Source organism: Pyxicephalus adspersus, chromosome Z (assembly GCF_032062135.1).
Source record: "Pyxicephalus adspersus chromosome Z, UCB_Pads_2.0, whole genome shotgun sequence".
Lineage (NCBI taxonomy): Eukaryota > Metazoa > Chordata > Amphibia > Anura > Pyxicephalidae > Pyxicephalus > Pyxicephalus adspersus.
Genome location: NC_092871.1, coordinates 65,825,471 through 65,840,561, shown reverse-complemented (window position 1 = coordinate 65,840,561; position 15,091 = coordinate 65,825,471). Strand labels below are relative to the sequence as shown.

The 15,091-nt window shown below is 41.0% G+C and overlaps 1 pseudogene; it reads left to right on the top strand.

The window, feature by feature from the left end:
- The first annotated feature begins 1,495 nt into the window (after positions 1-1,495).
- Positions 1,496-15,091, top strand: part of LOC140344422 (ficolin-2-like) — a 21,495-nt pseudogene continuing 7,899 nt past the window's right edge.

The window sequence follows — 15,091 nt, the reverse complement described above, 5'->3', positions numbered from 1 at the left end:
GGGAGCGTGTTGGGTTAGTTATCACCACTATTCTAGACATACTCAAGCTTTTAATGTGGGTGCCAAAATGTTTGAACAGTGATCAGAAGAAGGAACGAGTTGAAGCATCCAAAGCCGTTTTGGCCCATTTTGAAGCTGCACAGGACTTTTTGGCTAGGTTAGTGACTGAGGATGAAACCTGGCTCCACATCTATGATCCTGAAACCAAGGAACAGTCAAAGGAATGGCGCCAAAGTAGGTCCCCGCAGCTGAAGTTCGAACCCAGAAATCGGCCAAAAAAGTCATGGCGTCTGTTTTCTGGGACAAAGGCGGTATTCTGTTGGTGAACTACGTACCTCAGGGCTATCTCTGGACAGTATCTCTGGATGAAACGCTGTGGAAAGTTGACCAAAGGGATCCTTTTTTTTGCAGGACAATGCATCTGTGCACAGGTCCAACGTTGTTGTGGCTGACAAATTGAACGCCCTGGGTTTCCAATTGGTCCACCATCCCCCCTACCCACCTGACCTGGCCCCTTCGGACTATTATCTGTTCCCCAATTTGAAGAAACACCTGAAGGGGCAACGTTTTAAGGACATTTATGACATCAAAGAAGCTGCTGGGTTTGCAGCCCAACCAAAGGACCTTTATTTGAACGGTCTAGAAAAGCTGCAACTACGCTGTACCAAGTGCATCGGTCTCAGGGGAGAATGTTGAATAAATGTGTTATTTCATACCTCTGGCTCTCTTCTTTCTGTGCAAAGCCAGGAACTTCTCAGGACCCCCTCGTATTTAGGTGCAAACCCTCTTTGGCATATGGGTTGTACCCCAATGAAAATTCAGCCCAATGTTCTAAGAACCCTAACCCCTTCCTATTACACCAGCATTTAGTGTTATCAACTAAATGCTTACAATCCATTCTTAGATTGGTATGTAAACTCTGACAACAAATGTCTCTTATTTGCTCCCCGTTGACCTTTCAATATAATGATGGAAGTGTTTTGTTATTCTGTTGGATACATTTTAAAAAATGCCAGATATTTTGTGAGCCAGTAAAATCCTGTACTGAACTTTTATGCATCTAAGATGTATAGTTCCCATTTCTCTTTGTAGACAACAAAACACCTCAGTGATAGAGAAGAGTGTTCGCTAATCCTAGGGTGCAAACATTTATCAATAATATTGGTAACTTTTATTTATAAAGTGCCAACAACATTACAAAGTGATTTAGGGTCAGCAGATGGCAAACCTTCAGTACAAACAATGACACTGGAGGAGGTGAAGACCCTGCCCAAATGAGACACGGGGAACATAGTATACAATTGGCGGAAGATATGGAATGGTGCCTACTTAAAGAGTTAAGAGACAGATAAAAATGGGAAGGCAAGTTTGAATAGGTGGATTTTAAGGGCTTGTTTGAATGTATTAAAAGTACAAGCCTAATGGGATAAGGTGGGGGTTCTATAGAGTGGGGGAAGCCCTAGAAAAGTATTGGCGCTGCGCATGTGACGAGGTTATGAGTGAGGAAGTCATTAGTAGGTCATTGGGGAAGTGAAGAGGGTGGCTAGGGGTGTCATTTTCTATAAGGTTAGAAATGTAGGTGGAACAGCTTCAAAAAGGTGTGATTTAAAGGTAAAGCACAATGTGTTGAATTTCATTTTAAAGGGGAATGGAAACAAATGTAAAGATATGCAAAGAAAGGCAGCAGATGAGGAGTGGTAGAAAGGATAGATAGGTTTAGCTGTGGAGTTCAAACTTGTACCAGGAGATTGGTGGTATCTGGGAACTACTGTCAAATGCCTATTCGTTTAGGAACATAAAGCAGATTTACAGAATCTTATTTTCATCCTATAGGGGCGAAATGAGAGAGTGGTGCTAGAGAGTCATTATACCGTAAGTAATCTAGTTATCTTCCATATTGAACACTCATTATTAAACTTCAAGTAAAAAAAAATCATGTGTGTCCCATCACACTGTCAATCTATTTGTAGCATTTCTAGGAATTGATTGTTGGAAAATGTACCTGTTGAAAAAGTTTATGAATGTCTTGTAGGGAGCAACATAAACTGTCTTTCTTTACAAATAGTTTGATTATTGATTTTATTGATATTTTTGTCTCAGCCAATCAGGCTCAAAAGATTAACCCAGACAAAACACAAAATACATCCATACATACTGTATATCCAACATAAGAATCTACTGATCTGCGTCTTTTTACTTAGTTTATGTTACAATATTGTAGCTGTTACATACAATGCCTTTTTTTCTCTATCCAGAAAGTTGAATTTGGCTGCCAAATATAGGGCATTTGGCACATACATAATTCACCTTTATCATCTCATAGACAAAAGAGACAAAAAGCACCAATTACTTTTGCATTGGCTAGGAGAGTTCACTGTCAGGGTAACTTCCCCCTAATCCAGTGCTTAGCTTTAGGTTTTAGTGTGAAGGGTTTGTGTTAAGGGCTGATTACAATAATAAAAAAATCAGTTAAGGTAGGATTCAGCGTTATTTAGGGTTAAGTGTTAGAGAAATGTCAAGGATTCATTTTAGGGGTTGTGACCTGAAAAAATTAGACCATATCTTGATGTTTGTTTTTGGGGCCAAAGGTTTTGCATTGAAAACGACCAGTATTTGTGTTTAGGCCAACTTTTCTTTCACCGAGCCTCTTTTGTTTTTAAGCAAGAAGCAGAGCTTGCATATACAAATATGGCGGCAATCATTTACATAGAAATGAGGTTCATAAAACAATATCACACATTGATAGATTATCTACGTTCAGCTTGTACTGTAATATTCACAGATGTAAAAGAAGATGATATATCCCTTATAAGTGGGTTCTGTTGAAGTTGATTGATCCCTTTTATGTTTTACAGCTGCTAGGAGCTGCAAAGAGCTTCAAAATCAGGGCACAGTTTTAGGTGGCTGGTACACAATATACCCAGATGGCACCCAACCTATGAAGGTCCTATGCAACATGAACACAGACGACGGTGGCTGGGTTGTAAGTTCTACAGAAGGAAATGAAACAGTAATTGAAATTGTAGCAGAGGGCTTTTATTAATACAAGTTCATTTAATTTGAATTTACTTCCTGTGCCAATGACCAGGCTTATTTGCACATTATGGCGGATGTACCTGCCAAAATGCCCCCTTCATTGCTGAGACAGCCATGATGCCTATCATCCCGTCTTCTACTGGGTTTAGCGTCTTTTAGCTTTATTGGTCAGGATAGGATGGTGTTACTCCCGGGCAAGTACAAGGGAACTGATTTATTCTGAAACAGAATCCTGCTAAAACTCTGCACTGAGCTGTGCTTGCAGTGTATAAAAATAAATAAAAAACTAAACACTAACAAGCAGGCAGAAATCACTCAAATGAGACTCCCTAGTCTCATCTATCATAACCACACCTGTCAGTAAACGACGTAAGTTTAATTCTACTTTGGGACTTATGTAATTGTCACTTCTCACCAGAAGGGGGAGCGCTTCCCTTGTTCATGTCTGCAGATTTAGAGATACTGTACTCTGAAACAAAGCAAAATTCAATAATGATCAGGGAACCACTTGACTGCTTTGTACATTTTTATTTATTCAGGAGAAACTTCTGTTCTCCAAGTTAACGCCACACAGATTTTGTGATTTTTAAAGTGAACCTGTATAGGTATATTTATTTGTGCTACTACTGCTGACATCGTTAAAGGGCCATACTCCAGCAAGGGGTTTGGTACTGATCCTGGCTTCAAAACCTATTAGCCTTGATTTAATAAAGTTCTCCAAGGCTGGAGAGAATACACTTTCATCAGTGAAGCTGAGTAATTGAGCAAACCTGGAACGGAATCAATCAATCTGTTAGCTATTTGTTAGCAAATGTTTTCAATCCTGGACCAGATCCATTCCAGGTTTGTTTGATCACCAAGTTTCACTGGTGAAAGTGTAATCCCGCCAGCCTTGGAGAACTTTAATAAATCAGGGCCACTGAGTCACTGACCTAGAAGAAGCATGTAAAGGAAAGATAGAGCCCATCTACAACTATTTACAGTATTTCTATCAAAAATGTAACCACAATATAAGCATTTTTTTTGGTAAATAGTATATTTATTTGATGAACACCCTGATGCACCAATGACCCTATACCATAACCTCTTATTAGGTCACCAGAAGTCACTAACAATTCTCAAAATTATTGTTGATAGTTGCATGCTGACTGCCACACCTTCAGCACCATGTGAAGTCTGATGATTGCTGGCTGATCAGATTTTTAGATTATAGGGATCTGAACGTTAGGGATTCTGAGGTAAAATAGTTTTAAACACACTTGTGTCTTGTTGTTTTCTTTTTTGCTGTGTTGCTTTGTATTTTTCTTTGTTTCACAAAATTTCTAAATTTGCATCTCGAAGTGTTGTAACACAATGCATTTCAGCTCATTGTGCTGTCTTAAATTCAGTTGTCCCTTTTTCATCCAGCACACACCAATGCAGCGTGGCCCATTAAAAACAATATACTTTTACTTGTTGCATTGGGGCTGCATGGTATTGGGAAGCAATGTCACCCGACAGCCCAACATACAGGGTGTGGATGAGCCCTAAACATAGACACAAGAGTTTGCCCAAAACACTGAAAGGTTTGGGCTGGGAATTCTCTGTCCCAACTAAAGCTTATAATAAATTAGACAAATTCCTAAAGCAATCATGTTGATTATTGGAAATTATAAATATCACTTTTGAAAGAGAACTTTACCAATGCAGACACCTCATTGTGTAGCTGTGCTTAACTGTAGCTGTGCAACCATACACACAGTCAGGACCTCGCCTGCTGCCTAGGTAACAAATTAAGATCCTACAACTGCCCACCACCTATGTCATATGTCTATAGGAACCACCTATGTCATATGTCTATAGGTCCCACCTCCTCATGTAATCAAAAGGTTTCTACTCTAATGCAGGAAATGCAGTCTGGTATCTAATGTTTGGGTGTCACATAGTCTTGTCTGATTGACTCTACCACCAACTGAATTCAATGATAAGAGGAAATAGCTGTAATGCAGTGCACAAGCATATCCGGACTATCAAACAGATATTCCATCCACCACTTCCACCACTCAGTGTATTCACTTCTCAGCCTGATTGCTTTTATAACTTGCCTTGCCTTATGCTAGATTTAAGCTTTATTTATTCCTACTCTTCATAATCCTTATAATATTTTAAGCATTGAAATGTGAGGAAATTGGGCATTTTATGTACTATATATATATGCATGTAAATGCTTTTCCCTGTTTTGGGGAAAATGTGTTTTTCCCTGTTTTTTGTAAATGTGTTTAAATAAAAAAAGTGTGCTATAAGTGCTAATTACTATTTATTCTATTTTATTAATCTAGAGTATGTATTTCGATTGGTCTGAGGAAGTGGTCTTTCCGCAAAACGTGTCACCCATTTAAAATATGATGAGAGGATTCTTTATGTATTTGAAGAATCCAAAATCAATTTTTTAAGATGTGTGACTGTAAGGTGTTTTAATATGTATATTGGTGTTTTTTATTGGTGTATTTGGAATAATGAATACATTTTGTACGTTTTTTAGTCAGCTTTGATTTTTGAATATGAAACAATAATTATTCCTAAACTACTAATTTTTTTGGGGGCATACATATATTTTCTTGTGATTAATGTTAGGTTCAGCTCACCGTAGCTAAAACAAGTGTCACACTTATCTCCTCCTCACTAAAGCACAGATGCCTCTCTTCTGCGCATGGGGGCAGTTCTGACTCTGGGCATGCCTCTGTTTCCAAGCTTTATCAATTTTGTCCAAACTGCTGGCCAATCAGAAAATAGCCTCTTAACTATCCCTGGCTATTTAGCTAGCTTACACACTACACTCAGTGTTCGTGCAACGTGTCTTTATTGTGCCAAGCCCCTAGTTCTGTTGAGCTAGTTCCTGTTCACCTGTGGCTTAATCCAGCATTTCCTTTGTCCAGCTCCTATGTTAACCCCTCGTTGTCCAGTCTGTTGGTTTCCAGACAACTTCCCTGTGCAGTTCCAGTGTTCCTGTCTGTCTGTGGATATCCCTGCATTACCTGTGCCTCCTGTTGCAGTGTCTCCTGTGTTCCCTGTGTCTGCAGTGGCCCCTGTGTCACTGGTGTCTGTGGTCACTGGCAATTGACCCCTGGCATGTGTCCTGACCTCTCTTGCTCCTGGCCTGCTTGCAGCTTGCCTCAACCCCTGCCTTCTTCCACTATCCTTCTGCTTTGTGATTTGATACCATGATTTGCCCACCTTGGTGTGCCCAAGGACCGCAACCTGGCAGTAACCAGCGGTGCAACATCCTTACAATCAGAGGCTCTGGAGAAGACCTGGTAATTGTTTAGCCTCTGTGCCTTGGCCTTTCTCAAGGCTCACACCACCTCTGTGCAAGCCATAGCGCCCCTAGTGGTCCTGTCTCTCCATGCGTTACAACAAGGGCAGATTTTTTTTTCTTTGAAATTGTATTTTTACTAAACAATTTGTTAACATATAATGAACAAAAGAAACAATATAAATAACAATACAAAATAAAAAAAAAAAAAACAGAATAAAGTCGGTCAGAGTAATGTGCAAAGTGAATCATTTTTTAAAGCTTGTCTGTCATAGGCATACTAAAAAGAAAATACAAAAAAGGATGAAGATCCGGAGTAATTCAGAAGTTCATGAAAGGACAGTGAGGTAGAAATCAAAACAAATGTAGAAAAAGAAAAAGCAAGGGTATATATCCGTTCACATCACTATGACCAGAAAGACAGGGGGGTGATGGAGTTGGAAAGGGGAGGTAGGTAGGGTGGTAAGTTACTGATGGTCAACCATTTTGGGTAAAGATCAAAGCTGTATTGAGTAATAGTTGTCCCAGCTCTCCCATATTCTTTCAAATTGCTCAACTATATTTCTAAACAAAGCAGAAAGGTATTCCATGAGATGAACCTACTGTATTCGCTTATGTAGTTCCTTCATAGAAGGAGGCAAAGTTGCTTTCCACTTAGTGGGGATCAGCGTGCGTGCAGCTACCAAAATTTGCAGGAAAGGAAATGATACCCTTAGAACTTGGGATATCTATGCATATGCTCTCAAAGAGGGTCAAATCAGGCAGCCTGGGAGATTGCTGGAGAGAGGAGATATAATGTCTTATCTGTAAGTAAGCGTAAAAGGAGGATTGAGGGAGTTAAATTTGTCCCGGAGCTCAGAGAAAGAAAACAACCATTTCTCAACAGGGTGTAACAGTGCCTAATATGGAATAACCCTCTTTCCCTCCAGGGTTTCAGCATGGATAGTGAGAGGCTATCAGGTATTTGCGAGTTTGAATGATAGAGGTAAGTACTGATGTAGTAGACCAGGGGTCAGCAACCTTTACTATCAAAAGAGCCATTTTGCCTCCTCTTCCACTAAAGAAAAATAGTCTGGAGCCGCAAAATATAACAGGAATCCCCCTCCTCCGCAGTGTCTTGGGAGGAAGGGGATCCCCCATCAGAGATCTCCCCGCAGCAGCCGAAGGGAGCCACAACAAGGAGGCTGAAGAGCCGCATGTGGCTCCAGAGCCGCAGGTTGCAGACCCCTGTAGTAGACAAAAGGTCATATCTGTCTTTAAAGGGGCAACATGAATTTCAGGTGAATAACATAGGGGTCAGTAAATCTTTATCAGCAAGCAGCAAGGAGGAGCTCCACAACACGACATTAGGATGTACAGGAGCTATCCATTGCTCCTCCAATGTTCTACAGCCACTAGGGGGAGCAAGAGAAGCCAAGGACAGCAAATACCAGTGGTGGGTAGCCACATAATATTTGTGTAAATCAGGTGCTCCCAGACCTCCATGCTCCCTAGGGGTGCATACTATGTGCTTAGCCCAGTACTATGTGCCGTTTTTACGCCCAGTTAAAGTTCAGAAAATCCATCTCCAAACACTTTATTGCTTGTGCTGGTACCCTAACCTGGAGTGTCTGAAACAGATATACCAATTTGGGAAGTAACATCATTTTCACGGTGGCTATCCACCTTAGTAGGGACAGCAAGTGATTTTTCCAGTTGCTTAAGAGTGACTGTAATGGAGTGACTGTAATTCTGGGAATAGGTGAAGAAAATTGTGTGGGTATAATTGTTCGTAGGTGGATGTAATTTGAGTACCAAGATACTTAATAGACTGTTCCTTTCAAAAAAAAGGGGTAAGTACTTCAGAGAAGCATATGCAGAGGAAGAGCTTCAGTTTTGGTGGAGCTGACTTTATAGCCCTAAACTTCACCATAGGCTTGATCCTCACTTCATAAATTCAGGAGATCCCCGTGTACAAAAACAGGAAGAAATTTAAATGAACTATTTGCTAAAGTTTTCGTAAAAAATTTCATCAGATCAGAATTTAATAGCGCTATGGGTCATAGCGTAGTTAGTACAATCCATCGGGTCTTTGCCCAGTTTCGGAATTACTGTAATGTGGGAACATAGCATTGAGGGAGGGATTGTTTTGCCTTGAATAAAGTCATTAAACATTTCTACCAAATGTTGCAGTAAACCATCTGGGCCAGGGGCATTGGAGTATGGTAACTGAGTAATTACTTTAGAATATTCCTCTTCTGTAATGGGACCATTGAGTAGCTCAAGTTGTCCCTGTGTGAGCTGAGGAAGTTCAGAGTCCTTCAAACAGGAGTCTATTTTTATCTGTAGTGATGCCCCCAGAGAGTTCTAAGCCTGATGAACTGTTTGATAAAGTTTGGTGTAATACGATTCAAACCTAGAGGCTTTGTGCAATGGGTCATACCGTATTATCCCCTTTTCATCCTTGATAGCCATTAGTGTAGAGTTAACCTGCCTTTCCTGTAGTTTGCGTGCAAGGAGTGTGTCTGCTTTATTCCCTTTGTGGTAAAACAAAAGGCAAGAACACTGTATCATCCAGCTGACCTTCCCCAGCTCCAAAGCCCTCAATTTGGAGCAGGGGGAGACCACCCCCTGTAGAAGGCCCAATGACGGTTTATGCGCAAGCTTCTGTTCAGCAATGCGCAGCTGCTGCTCGGTATGGACAGGCTGCTGATTAGAGTCCCTCCTAAGGCGGGAACTCAGCACAATATATTGCCCTCTAGGAACCGCCTTATGCGCCTCCCAGAGAGTGGAGGCATGAGCAACAAACCCCTTGTTTTCTGTGAGTTATTGTTGTATAATAGTACTCGGGTAAAATTTGGAGGAAATCATTCAGCTTCCAATGACAAACCCGGACCTTTGAGGGAGAGAAAAGGACATCCAATGTAATCAGGTAGTGGTGCGACCAGGTAATGGGATGGATCTCAGAGGTCACACTATTTAGCAACAGGGGAAGGTTAGTAAAAAGATAGTATATGTGTGAGTTTGATGAGGTGATGAGTAGAAGGAGAATTGCTTTTCTGTTGGGTGGTGGATTTTCCAATTATCATACAATTGGTGAAGTCAAATTATTTGCCTAAAGGCTCGAGAATTTTGCATCACGTGTGCCCCTGGAGGGGATGTGTCAACAGTCAATCTGTTGGGAAAAATGTCAAATTAAAATCCCCACCTCGTACACACATGCTACACGTAGCATGTGTGAATTCCTCCAAAAGGGTCAGTGTTTTAGAAAGAAAACTGTGTCTGTCCTGCATTCGGGGCATACAAATTGTGAGGGAATCCCCTAGAAGAGTCCCGTGCAGAATAAAAAATCTACCTTCAGGGTCCAAAACAATGTGAGATACCGTGAAATTAAATTATTTTTTCAATAGTATGGCCACTCCAGCTCTTTTTCTCAGTGGCGAATTAGCCATAAAAACCACGGGATAGAGCTTGGACATAAAATTAAAGGAACCAGTATGATCAAAATGGGTCTCTTGTAAAAAAAATTACTTAGAATGATGATCTTTTGAATTCCCAATTTTGAATGCCATACCATTGGTCAGAGAGATGGGAGGCACCAATGGACCCCCTAATACAGTACTATGTTTAGCCAAAATGAACCCAATCACCCAGCATAAAACCAAGGACTAGGGATGAGCAAGCAAAACAGGACAACCAAAGGCTGTGTAAAATGTACCACCTAGAGCCAAGATTCAAAAGGAAGGGATAAGAAGGAAGGATCAGGGAAGATAAAGAACATGAAAGCAATAAAAACAATCCAAAGAAAATAAAAAAAAAAGATATTAAACGAAAACCACAATTTTGCATAGTGGTCTCAGAAAAGCGACCAATAGATTTACAACGCCAGTCGGTCCCTGCATTCCATAGGCAAACAGAAGGAACTGAATAAATTGAACTGGTGTATCAGACCTCCCATGGGGGATAACAGCCCAGGGGGCCTGGGAGACATGAAACGTACAGCCATCCAGCGCCCCCTGCCCCCCCACCAAAAACAATGTACACAGCAGAACATGTCTAGCGGGCAAGCTAAACAGCAGTAGGCACAATTCAGTAATAGTATAAAGTGAGTACCAATCAAGTATCAAGAAATAATGACAATGAACCACAAAGAGAAAACCATCATTTGTGGACAAAAAAGAGAAAAAGAATTCGGCAGAATTCTCAGGGGAGGCAGAAGGACGAGTCCCGGAGCGGTGGACGAGTCCCAGGATCTTTTCCTGGAAGAAACTAGCTGCCACTGAGGTGCGTAGAATATGGCTTCTTAAGTGGATCCCAGCCTGGGATCTTTGGTGCTGTAATCCCCAAGTCCTCGCAAAAGGAGGAACAATCCTCCGGAAAACATAGGGAGCTGGATCTGCCCTTTTTCCAGACAATAAGGCAAAAAGGAAAACCCCAACGGTATGGGATGTGGTTTTCCCTGAGCACTGTGAGAAGGGGTTGCAAAAGTCTCCCCTGTTGAAGGGTGTGCCAAGAAAGATCTTGAAATAATTGTATAGGGGCACCACCAAATTCAAAATTGCGCATATTCCTAGCTGTTGACATGATTTCCTCTTTGAGCTCAATATCCACCAGTCAGCATATGACATCAAGTGGAGGGGAGGACAATTAAGGAGGTCGCTGGGATCTGTGGGCACAATCAAACCTAATTTCCCATGCAACCGGACAGCCCAATATATTGTTAAAAAATGGCCTGCATTACTGCATTAAGGTCTTCCTGACGGGTAGCCTCTGGGAGACCCTGCACTCGGATGTTGTTTCTCCGACCTCGATTATCCAAGTCCTCTAATGAGCGATTTAAATCATGAAACTTAAGCTCATATTAATAGGTCTTCCGTTCAAGGTGACAGATGACACCTTTAGCTTGTTGGAGGTTCTCACTCATGCCCTCTACCCGTCCCGGGAGTGACTGGAAATCGGTGCGGAGTGCCTATCTCTGAACGACATGTAGCCTGTACCTCCGCAATTAGGAGCTGAAAATCTGCCTTGGTGGGTGAACTTTGTAAGTAAAGAAATTAGTATAAGTATTTCCCTCTCTGCACTATTATATATGTCGAGCCACCTAATTAAACAAGTAATTTGTAGTGAGATTATGAGGTAAAAAGAACAAGCTTTAGGCTCATTGATTAAGTGAAACAAAATTCATTGTGTATTTATGCATAATAAATCAAAGTATAGTTCACATAGCACAGAGAGTTTTACCTTGGTCCTGTTAACATTTCACAGGACCTAGGTGTTGCATACTAGACAGAATGCTACTACGCTTATTATACAGCTTAAATTGAAGCAATAACCAAATGTTAATGCAACAAACTTCCGAACGTATGTTGTCGTGCAAAATCCAGCGTGTTTCGCCACGATTAGGCTTCTTCTGGGATACAATATTGAATGAGCATTACGGTCAATAGATAGTCATAAATAACAATACCATGGTGGTGATACATGTAATTAAGTAGAAGTTGCAATCACTGTTCAAGTTGTTGCTCTCTTGCCTCTAAACAATCTTTATTACCAGTTTAGGGTGTTGGTACAGGTGGATGTAAAAGGTAGGTAATATACCTATTATAACATGCAAAAGTTGGTGGTGCATTCATCCATCAAGATGGTTAAGACAGTGGATAGAGGACAGTGCCTTCCAATTTCTTAGAGGATAATTGCTGCGGTCACCAGGATGAGTTATAGCATGGAGATGTGCAGCAAGGAGCAGCCAAGCAGAGCTGTCTTAACAATATTGATGGATGAATGCACCACCAACTTTTTCAGTAGTAGTCTCTAGTAGTCTCTAAGTAGTCTCTCCATAGGGGACCCATATGCATATCCTGAGCAGGCAGGGATCATGGGCACGCAGGTGGATGAGATATCCCAGGGTGTCTGTGGTGATAGTGGATTAAAGTGCCCAGGAGGCTGCTGAGGGCTTGGAGTAGATTGACCATCAGGGGTAGGTGGTGGAGGGCTAGGGCTTTAGTGAATAGTGGGAGTTGCACTCACCAGGGTTGAGAGAGGCACGTAGCCGTTAGAATTAGGCGCAGTGCCTACATGACCGGGTGCTGGGGCCTAGCCCAGAGCTTTTAAGGGGTTAAGAAAAAGGGTAGTGTTGCCTGAGGGGGCTGGGCTAGTGTACAACGTGGGATAGGAGGAGATTAGGAATGGGAGATGTTAAAAGGATGCAGGGGGAGTTTGGTAGTAGAAGGTAGTTATGACAATGGTGTTTATAAGGGATGGGCTAGAAGGTCCGAGCTACCCGCGTCATGTCCGTTATGGCTGACGCGGACGCAACGGTTGCTGAAGAGGCCGCCCCTCCAACTGCGGAAGCCCTGGAAACATATCTTCAGAGTCCTCCGTGAAACCCGCTGGAGAGGAGACTTAAAGGTTGCAAGACAGGGGGCTGCAAGTGTGAATGCTTGCCGCTGTGTCCAGAGAGGAGCATTCAGAAGGTGAGTGAGAGAAAGAATGAGCACGTGGATCCAGTGCCATTTTAGGTACATGCAGTGGCGCTGGTACTTCCGCTATATAGTCTCTAATAAAGAGTTGTGAGACATCAGGCTGGGTGGAAGGGATTAGGGTGCCTCTCAGGGATTTCTGCTTTTTAATTCTGCCCATCGTTGTAAACTGTGGTGGCCGCTAATAGCAAAAGGTGGGTCAGTCAGGAGCAGAGCACACCATTCATGCATCCATCTTCCTAGCCCGCCAGGCCATGCCCCAAGGGCAGATTTTTATAATTAATAAACTTTATTTATATCGCACCAACATATTATGCAGTGCTGTTCAACAAATAGTTGCAGATACAAACAATGACACAAGAGGAGGAGAGGTTCAGAAGGGTTTACAAATTAGAAGGTGGAGGAAAAAGTGATTTAAAACTCAACAATAGGAAATGTGTGATCTACTGATATCACAGATTTGCATCTGATAATCTCTTAAGGTGTTCCAGCCTTTAGGATGGGTCCGTGGATTTCTTCTGAAACTGGGCAGACTACAAGAAAGGTTTTGGTAGTCGTTTGAATGAGTTCTGGTTGGGAAATGACAATCTTCATCCACAGGTAACAGGATTGTGTTGATCAGATGAATCCATTTATTAAAATTAGGATTTTATCATTTTTTTAAACTATATTTTAATGTATCAGATGTGTACTGGTTCTTTTTGTAGGGACTTTTTTATGTTATTCTTTGCTTTTATGCTATTACCCTTGCTAAACGACTCATGCAGACAAGACATAAAAGAGACATAAAGCTGGTATAGCAGCTCTGTATATGATATAAGACATGCTGCTTTCTCATGTAAATTCACACTTAAAGGGATTCTCTACCTCCAACCTGTGAGGAGATCATTCAAATTTGTGTGCAGAAAACAGTGGGAGTCATACAGTTTGTACCTTGTCAGATGGTTGTTTGGGGGATTAAAAAACTCAAAAAGGCAAAAATAGAAGCTATTACTATAGATGGAGGTTTGTTTTTTTTGGCTTTTCCTGGGCAATAAGGCTTTAGAAAACCCCTCAAAGAGAACTTTTCATAACTGGGTTTAGGCAAGAATTTTAATCTTTATTTGTAAATTATAACTGTGCAGGCTTACTGAAAAATAATAGCATTATCTTAGTTTTTGACCTAAGTGTCCATATTTGGAACTTTTGGAAATTAAGCGTTACAGTCATGTTCATAGTCACGTGGGATAATGGTTGTTCAAAACGAACAATGGATGAGCATTCACAAAGAACAGCAGATCAAGTTCCAATGCTATACATACTGTACAAATGTGATCATTCATAGAGCTCGGAAGATCACAGTACTGATGGCAGATGGGATTGTTTAACGATTACACACTTACATGTGTGGTTCTGTGAATGATCATTCATTATCTATTGAAATCTATACACATGATAGACGATGACAAATATCACCAGAATGAATCTGAATGGATCGTTTGTTACACCCAGAATCATCCTGGACACTTTTTAAATAGCAATTATCTATTTTATATCAGCATGATCCCTTGCAATGTGATAATTCACTTTGCTGTATAAACAGCCGATATTCCTTTAGTAAATTAACCCCACATTGTCCTCCCTACTGAAGTTCAGAACAGTGATTTCCTTATAGTTATATACAGTTCTTTCATTTTTGGAACCCTTATTTTTAACTGATTTGTGTTATTGGTTTATTGTTATGTATACTATGTTGATTGAGATCAGAATATGTTATTAGAAGGTATCTCCCTAGAGCAAAATCTCACTACTATAATTCTCAGCCCCCTAGAACTTTTTGGATGCTGCAGCTTTTCCTTTTTCCTGCATAAAAAAGTACATTTTAAAGTTTTCTTAGGTAATTCTTCATGACAGGTAAAGCTGTACCCATTCAAACCGTGTTATGGGGGCTGTGTATACCAGTTTTCAGTTCTCTGCAGAACACCATAGGGATCTATTCATAAAGCGGTGAATGTGACATTTGCTGACACAATCCTTGGTGGAAAGTCAATTACTGCCATTCTCCACCAGGGAATGTTTCAGGAAAAATTTATCAAAAGGGCACTTAGGAAACAACATGCTTAAACTAAAATGTCAGCAACCTTTGTTTAGTGTATTCCATTAAACCATAAAGGAGATAAAAACATTAATTGTATGGCATTTTATCAGCATGGTTGGCTTAAGGTGCGTACACACTTCCAATTTTTATCGTTCAAAACGAACGACGAACGATCGATTGGGCAAAAAATCGTTCGTAAAAAAGTACCCAACGACGCCGACGAACGAG